Source organism: Juglans microcarpa x Juglans regia, chromosome 1D (assembly GCF_004785595.1).
Source record: "Juglans microcarpa x Juglans regia isolate MS1-56 chromosome 1D, Jm3101_v1.0, whole genome shotgun sequence".
Taxonomy (NCBI): Eukaryota; Viridiplantae; Streptophyta; class Magnoliopsida; order Fagales; family Juglandaceae; genus Juglans; species Juglans microcarpa x Juglans regia.
In genome coordinates, this window is record NC_054594.1 from 31,649,466 (window position 1) to 31,664,979 (window position 15,514).

The window sequence follows — 15,514 nt, forward strand, 5'->3', positions numbered from 1 at the left end:
AATTTTGGCTAGGTCAATGGATTGGATGAAGGGTGGCTAGGGTTAGGATTCCTAGAGTTTAGGAAATCCTTATGAAAGGCTAGAGTTACCAAATAAGGCAAGATTTGTGTATGGCAAGATGGAGGATAAGTGGATTTCGGTTAGGGCTAATGGCTATGATGGATGAAGGGTAAATATGAGATATGGACAACTAGGGCAAACACTATAGTGTATGGATGGATTGAATGGGGCAATGGAAATATATGGATGAATATGCATGAACAATATGGATGAACAATATGAGTGAACAAGATGGATGAACCAAATGGAAGAGTATGATCAAAGGATGAATGGACTCAACAAAGGAATATGGAGACTCTTTTTTTGATTTATATGGATATTTTGATATGCAAGAAAAAATATGAACATCAAGGACAAATGAAGAACACAATGAACAAGTGATAAACACTTAAGAACAAAGTGAACAAAAGATAGACAATTTAACTATGATTCACGAATTGCACATAGATGAAATAAACCTCTTTATTGATAAGCTTGAAAGTAACAAAGATAACAACAACTTAGATTCATGAATTACACTAAGTTGCAAGAACAAGATAAGTTGAATCACACATATTCACGAATTGCAAGGTGATGATCCCCTACCAGGGATTCACGAATTGCACCCAAGTAGCCTAAGTGCTAAGTACCGAAGGATGATCTCAAGAACAAGTCTACCCACTTAGGAAATTTGCCAAAGGTTCAAAAGATGTAAACTAAATGTGTAAGGGTCCTATTTATAGAGAATGCAAAGTGAAAACCCTAATAGGTCCCTTGATAAATAAAAATAAATAAAATAAATAAATAAGTGATAGTGGTGTGGAACACATGGTGGTCCACGGCATTGGCCCTTGGTGGCCTTGGCTGGCCCATGCATGCCTAGGACCATGTCCTAGGGCGATTTTTTTATGGGATCTTGACATTCTCCCTTCCTTCAAGATTATCCCTACCCTTAAGGATCAAATTTGACAAACTAAAGCCCATATAGTCTTTTATTGTCTCGTTCAAGGCAAAACAATTTTCCTACCTATACACAATGACTTGGACTTGATGGCCTCACAAGGCTTGACTTCCTTGATTAGTAAAGTGATCCAACTTCTTTTCTTCTCCCCCTTACTATTCTTTGGAAAATCCACTCTATGCCTCATTGGTCCCCGATCATAAGCCCGATTTTCTCCTCTCCTCATAGTGATCTCCTTTGTATCTTTTCTCATGGTGGCTTCCACCTCTCTCTTGATGGTGCTGTCTCTCATCAAAGTAAGTGCTTTGGTCATAAGGTCTGTCATTATTTTTTCTTGCAAGCCTCTCTATTCTTTCATTTGTCTCTCTCTGCATGGCTTCAAAGGTTCTTCTATTCTCTTAACTACTATGCCAAGTGGCTTTCATGGCCACCCTTAACTCGGCTAATGTCAGAAGAGATTCGACTTCTAGATTGCCCCCCGTGCATGGTGATGGACCAAGCTTCAAAAATCCAATCTTGAGTTGTCCACCTTGTCTGGTGGTCAACCCTTTTTTGCAACAAGCTTGAGGTCCAACCTTGGGTCTTTCACCAACTCGTGTGGTTGACCTCCTACAATCAATCTTACTCTGTTCTCCTCCTCAACCCCCAAACTTTAATTTCTCAACAAAATAAAAAGTAATAGGATTCTCGAGGGACTCCCCCAACCAATTCACAAGTGTGAGTTATCACGTTGTTTACCCCGGAGAGAAGTGAGAACTTTTCTAATTCACCAAGCAAGATAGTTCCCTATGGAACCCCTCAATGAAATCTCTTAACAAAAGCACCAATTAATGTTAGGGCTTCTCAAGAGCACCAAGCAATGAAATCCAAGCAAGATTTCTTATCAATGAAAGCACCATTAATGTTAGGGACCTCGGTCTAGTCCCTAAATATTGGGTTGTCCTCACCTTGGTTCTCCTTGTGATGATCAATTGCCTTAGCCCTCTGGCTTGGACTTTGAACAATAATGGTAATGTATGATGATAATGATGAGTTCCTAAGTTGATGAAGGTATGATGTTTAGTGGCGAAATGGTAATGATGATGAGTTCGAGTGATCTAAGTGATGAATATGGGTGTTTGATGCTAAGTGGAACGGCTTGAAGGTTGCCCTTGATGTTGGGGCCTTTTGGATGATAATTAGGGTTGGTATGGTGAAGTGTAGTTAGGGTTTTGTGTGGTGGCTAAGGATGATTTCAAGATTGGGAAGAGATGGACTAGGGTTAGGGTCTAAGATGGGATGCTAGGGTTAGGTGGCTAGGGTTGGAAGGTGTTTGAATGAGTCTAGGGTTGCTCATTGACTTTAGGGATTGATTAAAGATAAGATGAAGAAGATAGGATTTAGATAAGGTAAGTGGATGAAGATGGATAGTGTTTGAATGACTCTAGGGTTGTTCCTAGAGTTTAGAGATTTGGATATGGAATTTGAATATGGTAAGATAGGATTGGGATATGGCAAGATGATGTTAGTCCATGATTTACTTTAGTGATTCTAGGGAAGTTCCTAAAATTAATGGATTGGCTAGAATAAAATAAGGAAGATTGGATTTGAATATGACAAGAGGTTGGAAGTTTTTGGTTGATTAGATGGATTGGAAGAACGGAGAGATTTTAGGGATGGAGTGATTCTAGGGAAGTTCCTAGAATTAAGGGATTGGCTAAGGTAATGGATGTATTTCAAATTTGGAGGACTTGGAAGATGGAAGACGAGCTCCTAACTTGTAGGAGATGATTTGGGGATTGGTAGGATTTTGGAAAGATGAAGATGATTGAGGGAAGATTCCTAAGTGGTAGGAATCTATCAAGGAAAGATAAGGTTTCGATTTTGGTAAGTGAAGATGGTCTTAGTTGACTATAGTAATTCTAGGGGATGAGTGATTTGTGGGATTGATTGAGTGATTAGATGGATGGAGAGATTTGAGGGATAAGAGATGGAATGGAATTTTCTAGGAGCAAGGGATTGGGTGGTTTGAGTGATTGAGTGATTTTAGGGATCAGTCAACTTTCCTAAATTAAGGAAGTTGCCAAGTGGGACTCTTGAGGGATGGCTTGGGTTTATAAAAGACAAGTGTTTTGGCTAGGGTTTATGGAGATGATGGAGGCTAGGTATGGTAAGTGACTAATATGGAAAGATAGTGGCAAGGGAATTTCGGCTAGGTCAATGGATTGGATGAATGGTGGCTAGGGTTAGGATTTCTAGAGTTTAGGAAATCCTTATGGAAGGCTAGGGTTATCAAATAAGGTAAGATTTGTGTATGGCAAGATAGAGGCTAAGTGGATTTCGGCTAGGGCTAATGACTATGATGGATGAAGGGTAAATATGGGATTACTAAGGCAAACACTATAGTGGTCGAATTATAGTATATGGATGGATTGAATGGGGCAATGAAAATATATGGATGAACATGTATGAACAAGATTGATGAACAATATGGGTGAACATGATGGATGAATAACATGGATGAAGAAGATGGAAGAGTATGATCAAAGGATGAATGGACTCAACAAATGAATATGGAGACTCTCTTTTTGTTTTATATGGATATTTTGATATGCAAGAAAAAATATGAACATCAAGGATAAATGAAGAGCACGATGAACAAGTGATAAACACTCAAGAACAAAGTGAACAAAAGATAGCGAATTCAACTATGATTCACGAATTGCACATAGATGAAATAAATATCTTTATTGATAAACATGAAAGTAACAAAGATAACAACAACTTTGATTCACGAATTGCACCAAGTTGCAAAAACAAGATAAGTTGAATCACACCTATTCACGAATTATAAGGTGATGATCCTCTACTAGGGATTCACGAATTGTACCCAAGTAGCCCAAGTGATAAGCAACGAAAGATGATCTTAAGAACAAGTCTACCCACTTAGGGAATTTGCCAAAGGTTCAAAAGATATAAACTAAATGCCTAAGGGTATTATTTATAGAGAATACAAAGTGGAAACCCTAATAGGTCCCTTGATAAATAAAAATAAATAAAATAAATAAATAAATAAACAAGTGATAGTGGTGTGGAACTCATAGGGGCCCACAACATTGGCCCTTGGTGGCCTTGGCTGGCCCATGCATGCCTAGGACCATGTCCTAGGGCAGTTTTTGATGGGGTCTTGACACTGCGACCTTTGTCACCGTTGTGGTGACGTCGACAAGGGCAACGTGGACACCATGCATGAGGGGTGCAGCAGGTCCACGTCATTGTGCACCAGGTAGAGCCTCTCCCTACAACGTCTATGGATTGGTGGGGTGACCACTAACCACGACCAAGACTGCTGAAGATTTTTATTTTCAGCGGGATATTTACGACCCCAGTCCCCGCCCTAGGCACCTTCACATAGGTGGGCAAGAACTTGCTTGAACACCCTCCACGACCTAAGCCTGCTCAGCCTAGGCTTGCTTGGCCTGAGCCTACTCAGCCTGGGCTTGTTCAACCATAGCGCTTTTGCCATGTCCATCGCGCCACACAGGCGGGCATCCATCCTGCCACTCAAAAGGCAACCTCCTCGCCCAAAAGTCCCTCTCTACACACAAGGAAGGTCTTCCCCCTTGCTTGGCCAAAGCTTACTTGGCCACTACTCACACAGCCTGAGTTTCACTGAGCTTCTTGGCCAACCAAGTTCCCTAGTCGCATGGAGTGACACGACCACAGAAAGGTGCCTGACCAAAGAGAAGTTGCCCAGCCACACGTTGCATGCACCATGCGACGACCAAGATTTCTTACTCGCCCATAGTGATAATCAACGGCCATGAGCTCCTTAGCCCTACACAATTGCTCGCCCATAGGAGGTTACTCGGCTGTACACGATCACCTAAGCTCGCCCAGAAAGTTGCTCACACCACGGAGATTTGGTGCTACAAGTTAGACACTACGTTGCATGGCCCATGCAAACGAAAACCATCAACCACCAACGACACCACTAGTCACCACAACTACCGTCATCTTATGTCCTCGACGAACTGATCCCCCATGATCATGGACGTTGCCTCACCCATGAGGACTAGTCTGCATGTCACAGGAACGAGGCGCTTTCGCTGCACAGATTGGATGATAACCAGACATCACACCACTTGCCTCAAGGTTGCGAAGTATCAAAATTATAATTTAGATTATCTATGCTAACCTGCTTGGCTTTTTGTGGAAACTCCCTTGTGCGTTTGAGCTTTGTCTCTAGTCGTAGTGACGACAATTAAGCTATGTTTCCCATAGTATCAGCATAGTTGAGCTTTGTTTCCCATAATAACAGTACGATTGAGCTCTGTCTACAGTCGTAGTTGTGCAGTTGAGCTTTGCCTCCAATCGTAGCAGTGCGATTGAGCTCCATCTCTTGTCCCACCAGATAGGTCGAGCTTTGTCTTTCGATATAGTAGCGTAGTTGAGCTCTGTCTCCCATCATAGCAGAGCGGTTGAGCTCCACCCCCAAAATAGATACTCCGTGCTCACACCCAACAACCAACAGAGGGAACACCTCTCTCAAGTGTCCCACTCCCTCCCTGCCATAAGCCAATGCTCCCACCTAGCCCTACAAGTCGAGCCCTACTCTCGGGGGTCATCATCATTTCGGTGAATGAAAGACCAAGGATCAATTTCCAAGGTCTATTGTTGAACAAAATAACCTTAAAAATTGCTCGATTATTGGAATGGATGAAATTGCCCAAGCCCAATATGGCATCCTAGGCCCAGTCCACCACAAGAGGTATCAGGAAGCAAGTGAGAAAAATGATATGAGGAGACAAAAGATGAGGAAAGAAAGAAATGTTAGAATAAAAGAAAGGAAGCGATGTGAGGAAAAGAAGAAGCGACATAAAGCCGACATTCTCACCAACCACTGAAAGGGATTTTAATAAAAGGGATCTGAGATCATATATGAGGGAGTCTTCTAGGCGACTGGACATGAGAGCTTCTTCAACCTCCCGATGAAAGCTTCAATTTCAATTATTTTCTCCAAGCAATTGGGGTCACTGACACATTTGTACAGTGAGTTATGAGAGACCATGAAAGATTGTAAAATGCACCATTTATAGTGGATTTACCCTCCAAATGATCAGTGGACATAGGCCCTATGCCGAACCACGTAAGTTTGTGTGTCTCGTTCTTCATTTCTATTTACTGTATTTATTTCTTATTTACTGAAATAGATGTACGTATGGACACTATACCTCTACTTCAGACCATTGTCGTGGACTCTAGATGACACCAACCAAGGCCCGAACCATCACCGTGGGCCGAGAATAACTTTTTCTCCCCTTCAGACCTGTTCCTACAAAATAGGCCTTAACAATATGTTTCTAAGGGAAAAGGGATACTACAATCCCATGAAATGATAGACGAGCTGAATCATATTTTTGTTAAGGAGAACGAATCAATGAAGAAGCTCAATGATAGCCCTTTCAGGACCGTCCTTCAATCTGTGCAGGTGAATTTAATTCCATTCCTTACCATCTTGATAAGTACAGTGTCGTTTCAAGGTACCATGGATAGCACTGTTCATACGGGCCGGGTTTTTTCCGGGCCTTGTCCCGAACCCGGTTATCTGGGTTTCGGTTACAGGTTCCTACTCGGATTAAATCCAGGCCGGTACCCGCATGACTAAACCCGGGTTCACCCGGGCCGGGTATCGGATTTAAAACCTGGTACCAAGATTTGAAACCTGGAACCTGGGTTTTTAAAAAAAAATTTGGACTATCAAACGAGTCCACATGCCCAATGATAGTGTTAAACAAAAAACCTTTCTAGGTTTCTCCTCTAGACTTCGTCACTTCAAGTATCTCCCATGCGCCGCAGCTCTTAAGTCTCAAGTCTCAACCTCTCTCTCTCTCTCTCTCATCTGCTTTGCGCCTCTCTCTCTCTCGTCTCACTCAGGCACAACAGCACTGCGCACAGCAATCTTTTGTTTTTTGTATCTTCATCCCAAATCAAGTCCAGGTGCATGGGTTTTCTCTCGTTGCTTGGTTCTTCACCGATTGGCGATTGTTACTTTTCCCTTTGGGTTCTTCACTGTGTTTTGCCCAGGTCAAGTCCATATGGTCAGCTGGCCTAGCTTCGATTTCATGCTTGGCTAGGTTGACTTGATTGGTCTCAGAGGCGCTGCCCATCCACACGCCGATTAATCTAGCAGGTTCTGAGTCCCACATTAGATCCATTTCTTGTGATTCTTTTTTCCACGTAAAGTGGGTAACTGGGTGGCCTTTGGAATCCTATATTTACCGCTTGGTGTGTTAGGCCTCTTGTTCATTCTGTTGATGGTTTATTCCCAGCCTCAAATGGCTGGTGTTGTGGTCTCTCTCTCTCTCTCTCACGTTCCTCCATTCTTGTAAGGTATAGCTTTGCTTTGTTTGTTTTATTTTATAGGTAATCATGGATTTTAAAGAAAAATGTACTCCAATAACATTCTAGCACATCTCCATGGACTGAAAAAGGAGAAAGCTCAAGCAGAAATGACTTTGATCTGCTTTACACAAATAAAATCCTGGAAACCATTTCCTCGAAAAACCCACAAAGATTGAGCACAAAAAAAATGCCCCAGTCTTTCTTTGATCTCAACAATCTTCATGAACTGTTGGTTTGAAGCTAGCAAAAGCAGCAGAACATAGATTAGAGCGTGAATGGTTTTAAAGTTGTCTGTTAAAAAAGAAAAGAAAAAGAGAGAGGTTAAACCGGCTTAAATTCGGGTTCCGGGTTTAAAACTTGGATTCTAGCCCAAGTCTGATCTGGACAAATCCGGTCCGGGTTCCAGCCCGGATTTCAAATCTAAGTTTTGGTGCGGGTATACCCGGATTCCCGGGTCGGAACTCGGATGAGCAGCCCTAACCATGGATTTGGATTCCATCCTTTTTGGTTCACATAGTATTTGAAAATTGAGTGTGTTTTGGTGGTGATGTTAAAATTTTGGGTTTTAGGTTAGCATTCAAGTGGCTTCTTCATGTTGCTTGAGTGAGGGTGTTATGGATTTTAAAGATTAGTCCGTTGGATTGCTTAGGAAATGGAAGTAAAAGAAATATCATGTTTGAAGCCTATAGTTTGCATTGTTTAGGATACAAAAATAACAAAAGTACTCATTCAACTAACATGGTACTACTGCTATGTAAATAGGCTGACGTAAAATTTGCACTTTTTTTGGAATACAAGAGCAATTTTTTGCTCTTATTCCTTTTCTCAGAAACCTATTAGATTTACGGGAATTTCATGACTCCATGCTGGATGGAGCAAGCCAGCAAGGATGTCTTGCAATCGATGACATAAAAGTGCATTTTTCTCTGGAATGGAGTCATGTTTGTTTAGGGATAGATGCTCATTTAATCTTTGGTCTGTACTGTTTTGCTTCCAAAGAGCTAGCTGGACAATTTTCATAAAATTTCCCTGGAAAGCCAAGCCTGAAAAGACTAGTCAATAATACAATTGGAACTCCATTAGAACCTCATAAAGAGCACGAACTTCTCCTTCCAAATAATGTGGGATTACATGCACCACCTACACTCACTTATTATATGGGGTATCACACTTTGTTCAGATGCACTGACGTGCTTTCAGTATATCTCTTTCTGAATAGCAATCCTTTTTATCATTTTTTATCGAAGTTATCTTGTCACACTAATAAACCTCTGATTCTAGACACTGAAAATATGTGGATGTTTGTCATGTCCTTTTTTCCATTTTCCAAGTACTTCCTTAATTAGTGAATACAGACTATATAACTTGGTATATGTTGTTTTAGTCCTCTATTTTGCCCCTCATGTTGCTGCAGAAGCTACTGTCCTCCCTCCATATATGGCTATAGCAATTCGTCCATGGCCTGGTCTTTGGGAATATTTTCATATTAATGTCTATGAACTCAATGTGGATCATTTGAATGTTGCGGAGTATCTTCGGTTTAAAGAAGATGGATGGTAAGGGACCTCTCTTTTATGTAAATCTTGGTTGTTGAGTCGTATAACTATGTGCTAATTATCTGTTGATCTTATGATTTGGTATGGTGTTAGATTGTGTAAACTAGATGGATTCTATTTAGGTTTTCTATTCTCCTTCACCTTGACAGTAATCAAAGTTAGGATTTTGAAAATCTTAGTTGGTAAAATGGCAACTGTGTTCTTGAACTTGGTTTTGAACCATTTAATACAACATTCCCTCAACCAACCCGATCGATCATCATCGATTGGGAATGGGATTCAACTGTAACGCCCCATACTTGGAGGGTCAGAGAGTTACTTCCTGTTACCTAAAAATCATCTCCCCAACAAAACATATATATAAATACTCCAAAAATCAGAAGGAAAACAATTCTACAACTCATAAAACTACCTTAATAAAAATATATATACTTCCACAAAAATAATATAGATGAAATCCCTCCAACACATCTAAAATACCAAAGACTCCACAAGGTCTAATACATTCTATAGTACCAACTCAAAGAAATAATAGTTTTTGTTCCAAATAAGACTCTCCAATATTCCTATTGTTCTTAACCGATTATGCTCAACAATCATAACCATGCTACTCTTTCTTATCCTTAGCTAAACCATCAAGATCATCTGAAATAATGAAGGTAATTGGATGAGTTATCAACAACTCAGTAAGCAGTAAACATATATCAGTATGTAAACATGAGTCAGTTACAGAATGAAGAACAAAACATATTATGGACAGTTCAAAAATATTTATATGCAAAATTCATTTGTCATAGCATAACTGAGAAAGATCATATCATAACATATTTCATGTTTAACCACTATGGTAGGTTTGTGCTATCCCTGGCAGCCAAGCCGGGCATAAACAGAAGTGAAATATTTTCCTTATCATTCTCGGAGTCCTTAGTGTATACACAAGAAAGACCAAGCAAAAAACTATTTTATTTCCAAAGTGGGTGCGCTCAGAAACAGAGATGTTAGTACCAACACAATAAAAGAAGTCATAGTTTTACACCTTTGGTAAGGTCAGAATGGAAAACAGAATCTTATGCCAGAGGTTGTCAGATGCAACATCATATCATAACATAGTACTAAACAGATATAGATCATATTCATTTCATCGTGTATAAAACTTTCAGATTTCATATTCGTTCTCGTTATACAGTTGAGAAACAGAGTGCCAAAAATGCTCATATCTACACTAATCATGAAAAAGAAATTATTTTCTTATTCAAATACAGTGAGTTATGCGGAAAAATGACCAAGGTTGTTTCTAATGTCCCATAACAAAATGTGCACATTTTTCTTAAAATCAATCTCAGTCCGTTTAGGAAGTCTACCATAAGAGCACCGCTTACCTGACTCTTATCATATATTATCGAAGCCTTGAACCCGAACTCTTGTAATATTAACACCTAAACCAGAAAATATTCACCAACATATTAATAACCTATGCAAGTACAAAACCAATCAAACTAACAGAAATTACACGATCCTAACAATAGAATAATACAAGCCCATAAAAAACTGAGTTCGTAAGCAACCCAAAGTTAACAATTAATTCATCATAGTGCCTCAGTCTTCTAAAATTGTACAATACAACCTCTACACTCAATACACCAATATTTTAGCCCAACCTCCTCAAAGTCGCTTAACCAATCACCACACACGTCAAGCAAACAACCCACACTTACTTTTGGCATCTCAGACAAACGTCCACATTTTCAAATCCATTCATTCTTCAGTTAGCCATTGACAACACAAGTTTTCAGGGACCTTCAAAACTTAACCAACCATGAATTTACAAAATCTACTAGTTTTATCAAGTAGACATTGACAACACAAGTTTCCAGGTACAGTCACCGAATGTTAACGGCAAGTAAACGGCTAACTTGGAACAATGCCACGTCACCTGATATTTAAAAAATATTAAAAAGAAAATAGAAAAAATGAACAAAACTTTGGTTTTGGATTTCTGCTTTGGTGCTCGACCTCGATCTCGTCTTCTGCTGGTTTTTTCCTTCAGATCGTAAGCTTGTAACAAGCGTTTTTCTTAAACAAAACAAAAGTATTCCCCTTAAAACAACCACAAAAGCATACGTATTTCAATTTTCACTTTACCCTTCTACCTCCCTCAAAATTTTTTCTCCCCATCATCCTTCCACGTTCCAACAATCCTAAATAAACAATAGCAATCTTCACTCAACAATCTCTCTCTCTCTCTCTCTCATCACAGAAAAACAAAAACCCTAACAAGCAACATTAATAACAACAACACTTTCAAGATTTACCCATGGACGAGTATTTCTCTATTTCTTTCTTCCTCTTAAGTTTGGTTTGTTTAGACCCATATCTGCAATTTCGTTCTGATTTAAACCTATTATAAAATTTCTACTTCCCTCATCTCTAAAATTAAAACCCACCAAACCCGTATTTTCAAATATGTTTTGATTTTCCTGAATTTGTTTTGCAAATCTGAGTGGTCAAACCCGAGAGATAGCAGCGTCCAGAGAGCGACATCAACCTCTACGGGGACGAGTACAAGCATGCAAGTGACTGCCCTAAACGGCCTTGTCAACGTCAACTCCCTCTTCACCATCGTTGTCTCTCAACATTGCCAAGATGCTCCTCGTCTTCGAGGTCCTCTCCTTCAGCTTCTTCCTCTTCTCTTCCATCATCGCCCAGGGCTTCAAGCTTGCCATATATGCCTTTATGCAGTTGGTTGTAAAAAAAGAAAAAATAAAAAAAAATAAAAAATAAAAATTATACATAAGAGTTGTACTTTTTCTAGTTGAGGAAGGGAGCTTCGTGCAGAAGAAACACAGAGAGGGAGGGAATTGGGGAGGGAAACTAAGGAGAAGAACATGTGAGCTGAACAATATGGAGAGAAGAAACGGTTTTCAATTTTGAATGAAACAAATCGTATTGTTTTTTTCACGTCAGCTCCGTTTACACGTCATTTGCACCAGACACTTACAACCAGAATTTTTCATTTTCATATATATAGGGACATATATTTTATATTCAATCACACTTGAGAATAATGAATATATAGCCCTGAAAATTTCTCTCCCTGATTCTCCTCATTCTCTTCTCCATCTCAAGATCTATATATTTTATATTTTACTATAACTATTAAATATATTAAAAATAAGAATGAGAAGAGAAGGAAAATTATGGAGATAGACTTTTAGAGCTGCATCTTAATTACTATATATTCTTAATATATATAGTTTAAAATGAAATTCTAATATATCATTTGGAGGCCTCATAGTTTAAAGATTCTTATTTTTAGTTAAAAGATTCTTATGATCGTAAAGCCTGCTACGTATGAGCGGATATAATTTCTGGCTTATGATCATGACGTTGATGATCATGAGCTTAGTTAAGAAGCAACCCTTTATATATATATATATATTCTAGTCTGCTAGCGGATTTGTTAGGCAAAGTTTTTCCTTTTTTTTTTTTTTTTGTTTTCTTTAAGAGTAGTTCTACTCTTAGGCCCTTATTTATCAAACACCACACACCTCGGTGAGGTGGTTTTCTTTTAATTATTTTTTTAAAACGTGCGTTTTATTCATTGAAACCCCCCTGTGTTTTACCCCTCTCTCCCCCCCTCCCCTCCAAAAAAAAAAAAAAAATCCCGAATTACCCCAGGCCAGGTGACCCATTAAAATTTTTTCCCCTCCCCTGCAGAACCTTTCACCCGCATCCTTCACAGACGATTATGAGGTTCTCTCTCTCGCACTATCCTCCTTTCTTTCCCCTTTCTTTTTTTTTCCTCCTTTCTTTCCCCTTTCTTTTTTTTTTCCTCTTATTCTTCTACAGCAAATTAGCTTGTAATTTGGACGAACAATTTTAGTAATCCACAAACATCCGTAATTTTCATAACAACAGAGTACTTGAATTGTAATTGGATTGACATTATCTACTGCATTTCAAAATGAGTCTTGGAAAACTGTCCTGCTCTTAGCCTACCAAAGCCTTGGTGTAGTGTACGGGGACTTGAGCATTTCCCCTTTATAAGTCTACAAAAGCACGTTTGTAGAAGATATTTGAGAAAACCCAAAGATATAGATCTATACAGTGCAAGAGAGAAAGAGAGAGAACCTCTTAGTCGCCTATGAACGATGCGGGTGAAAGGTTCTGCTGGGCAGGAGAAAAAATTTGAATGGGTCACCTGGGATGATTCGGGATTTTTTTTGGGAGGGGTGGGGGAGTGTAAAACGCAAGGGGGTTTCAACAAGTAAAACACACGTTTTTAAAAAATAATTAAAAGAAATCCACCTCACTCAGGTGTGTGGTGTTGGAGACATAAGGACCTAAGAATAGAATTACTCTTTTTCTAAAGTTGCAGGTAAGGAGAAGAGGTGGCAGGATAAGTCGATCGATGTTTATTCTTTCCGGTCAAAGCCAAACACAAACAGCATACTTGACCCAAATCAACTATTTATTGAGAATCTGATGTTGCGTTTGGATGTTAGAGTGAGTTGAGTTGAGATAATAAAATATTGTTAGAATATTATTTTTTAATATTATTATTATTTTAGAATTTGAGAAATTTGAATTGTTTATTATATTTTGTATTGAGATTTAAAAAAGTTGTAATGATGAGTTAAGATGAGTTGAGATGAGTTATAGTTCCAAACGAAGCCGAATATAGTTGCTTTGAGCATTTTTCCTCCTTCAATTTTTTTGTTTTTATAACAACATATAATTAATATCTCCTTATGGGGTTAGCAATATATATATATATATATATATATATATATATATATATATATATACTAGGGAACGGCCCCGGGTGTGTTAGCTCAGGGATACACCTGACATAATGATTTAAATAAAATAAAAAGGTAAAAAGGTCAGTAACTTATTTGTCTAGGAGAAAAAAATACAAGGTTAAAAAAAGACAAAAAATAAAGATAAAAAAATCTAAATTTCAGCAAAGTATGAGCATTGGTCTGCATGTATATTAGATTATCTATTTACTCTCTATATAATAATAAAATATTATTAATTTTTTTTTCAAAAAATTGAAACAAGAAGAAAGGAAAATGGATATATTGTCAGAACAAAAATGACATGAAAAAAAGACGTCAATTTATGTCTGCTACAAGGCTATTAAGGGCTTTTTGGTAAAATATGATCCTTTATTAAATTCTATAAGGGAGCTATTTGTCAAGTGACCAAGGGTCTTAAGGACCTTTTGGTAAAAGAAATCCTTCATTAAATTCTACAAGAGAGCTACACGTCAAATGGTTAAAAGTTTTAAGGGTCTTTTGGTTAAATAAGACTTAACGGAAAAAACAAAAAAAGTTAACGGAAAAATAAACAAAAGTTACTATTCACAGTTAGACAGCAACTTATTATAATATAGTAGATATAAACACAACAATAAATGCTGTCTTGATCACCTTATCGGTTAATATATCTCCTTTAATTATATTTGATTTGAAAGGTAAAAAGAAAAAAAGTAAAAAAGAGAGAAATTTTATGGAAACAAAATTACCTTTTTGGTATAAGTTTGGATCATGATTCTTACAAAATTATATCATCTTGAAAGAAAAAGAATTAGATTACATGATTTAGATTACTGAATCTTATGAAAAGTATCTAGGCCTACTTGCACTTGTTGGAAGATTCACTCAAAGTCTTTTAGGGGCATTAATTATGGATAAGGTGAGGAACAAGATTAGTAATTGGAAGATGTTCATTTCACAAGCTGGGAATTGCGAGATTTTGCTTAAATCAGTTATACAAACTCTTCCAATCTACTGTATGGAGCTAGTCTTCTGACTTCCAAAAATTTTGTTTCAGGAGGTTAACAAAATCATGCAAAGTTACTAGTCGGGGCCACAAAGAGAATGAAAGAAAGATTCATTGGGTTAAATGGGATCAATCGGGAAAGGCAAAATCAATAGGAGGTCTAGGAGTTAGAAATCTTGAAAATTTTAACATTATAATGTTGGCAAAGCAATGTTGGAAACTGTTGCAAACCCTAGACTCACTAGCAGCAACGAGTGCTTAAGCTTAAATACTTACCAAATATTGAATATCATCCAACAACAACACAAATAAAGAAAGTTGAACTGAGACATGGAAGCTGGTAGTTCCAAATGCAAGAAAGATTTTCTTATGAAGAGCTTGCCTTAATGCACTTCCCACCAAGTTAAATTTGTTCAAGAAGAAGGTAGTTGATAATCCAAATTGCCCTTTTTGCTTACATGAACTCGAATCAGCTGAGCATGATTTATGGGAATGTATTTCAATTAGAGACATTTGGGGGCAATGTATGGGAAAGATTCAGAAGAGCATGATAATGAATCAGACCTAACTCTTGCATGATCTCAAAGAGCTAGATCAAAAGGTTACAAACAAGGCTGCAACATCCATATCACAAAATGATTGCTAGGATACTCTTGCAAAAGATGTCTTTAAAATCAATTGGGATGCTGCGGTTGATAGAGTTCACTACAAGGTAGAGGTTGGGGGTCATAGTGTGTGATTGGGAGGGTAATGTTGTGGCCACTATTTTTTGCACTAATTTGGA

At 38.3% G+C, this 15,514-nt stretch overlaps 1 long non-coding RNA gene across 1 annotated transcript in view; it reads left to right on the forward strand.

The window, feature by feature from the left end:
- The window catches only part of LOC121240529, a 19,203-nt gene continuing 3,689 nt past the window's right edge, over positions 1–15,514 (forward strand). Inside the window, exons 1-2 of the long non-coding RNA XR_005935556.1 lie at positions 1–12; positions 2,611–2,616. This is a non-coding gene — a long non-coding RNA (uncharacterized LOC121240529). The remainder of the gene's footprint in view (positions 13–2,610; positions 2,617–15,514) is intronic.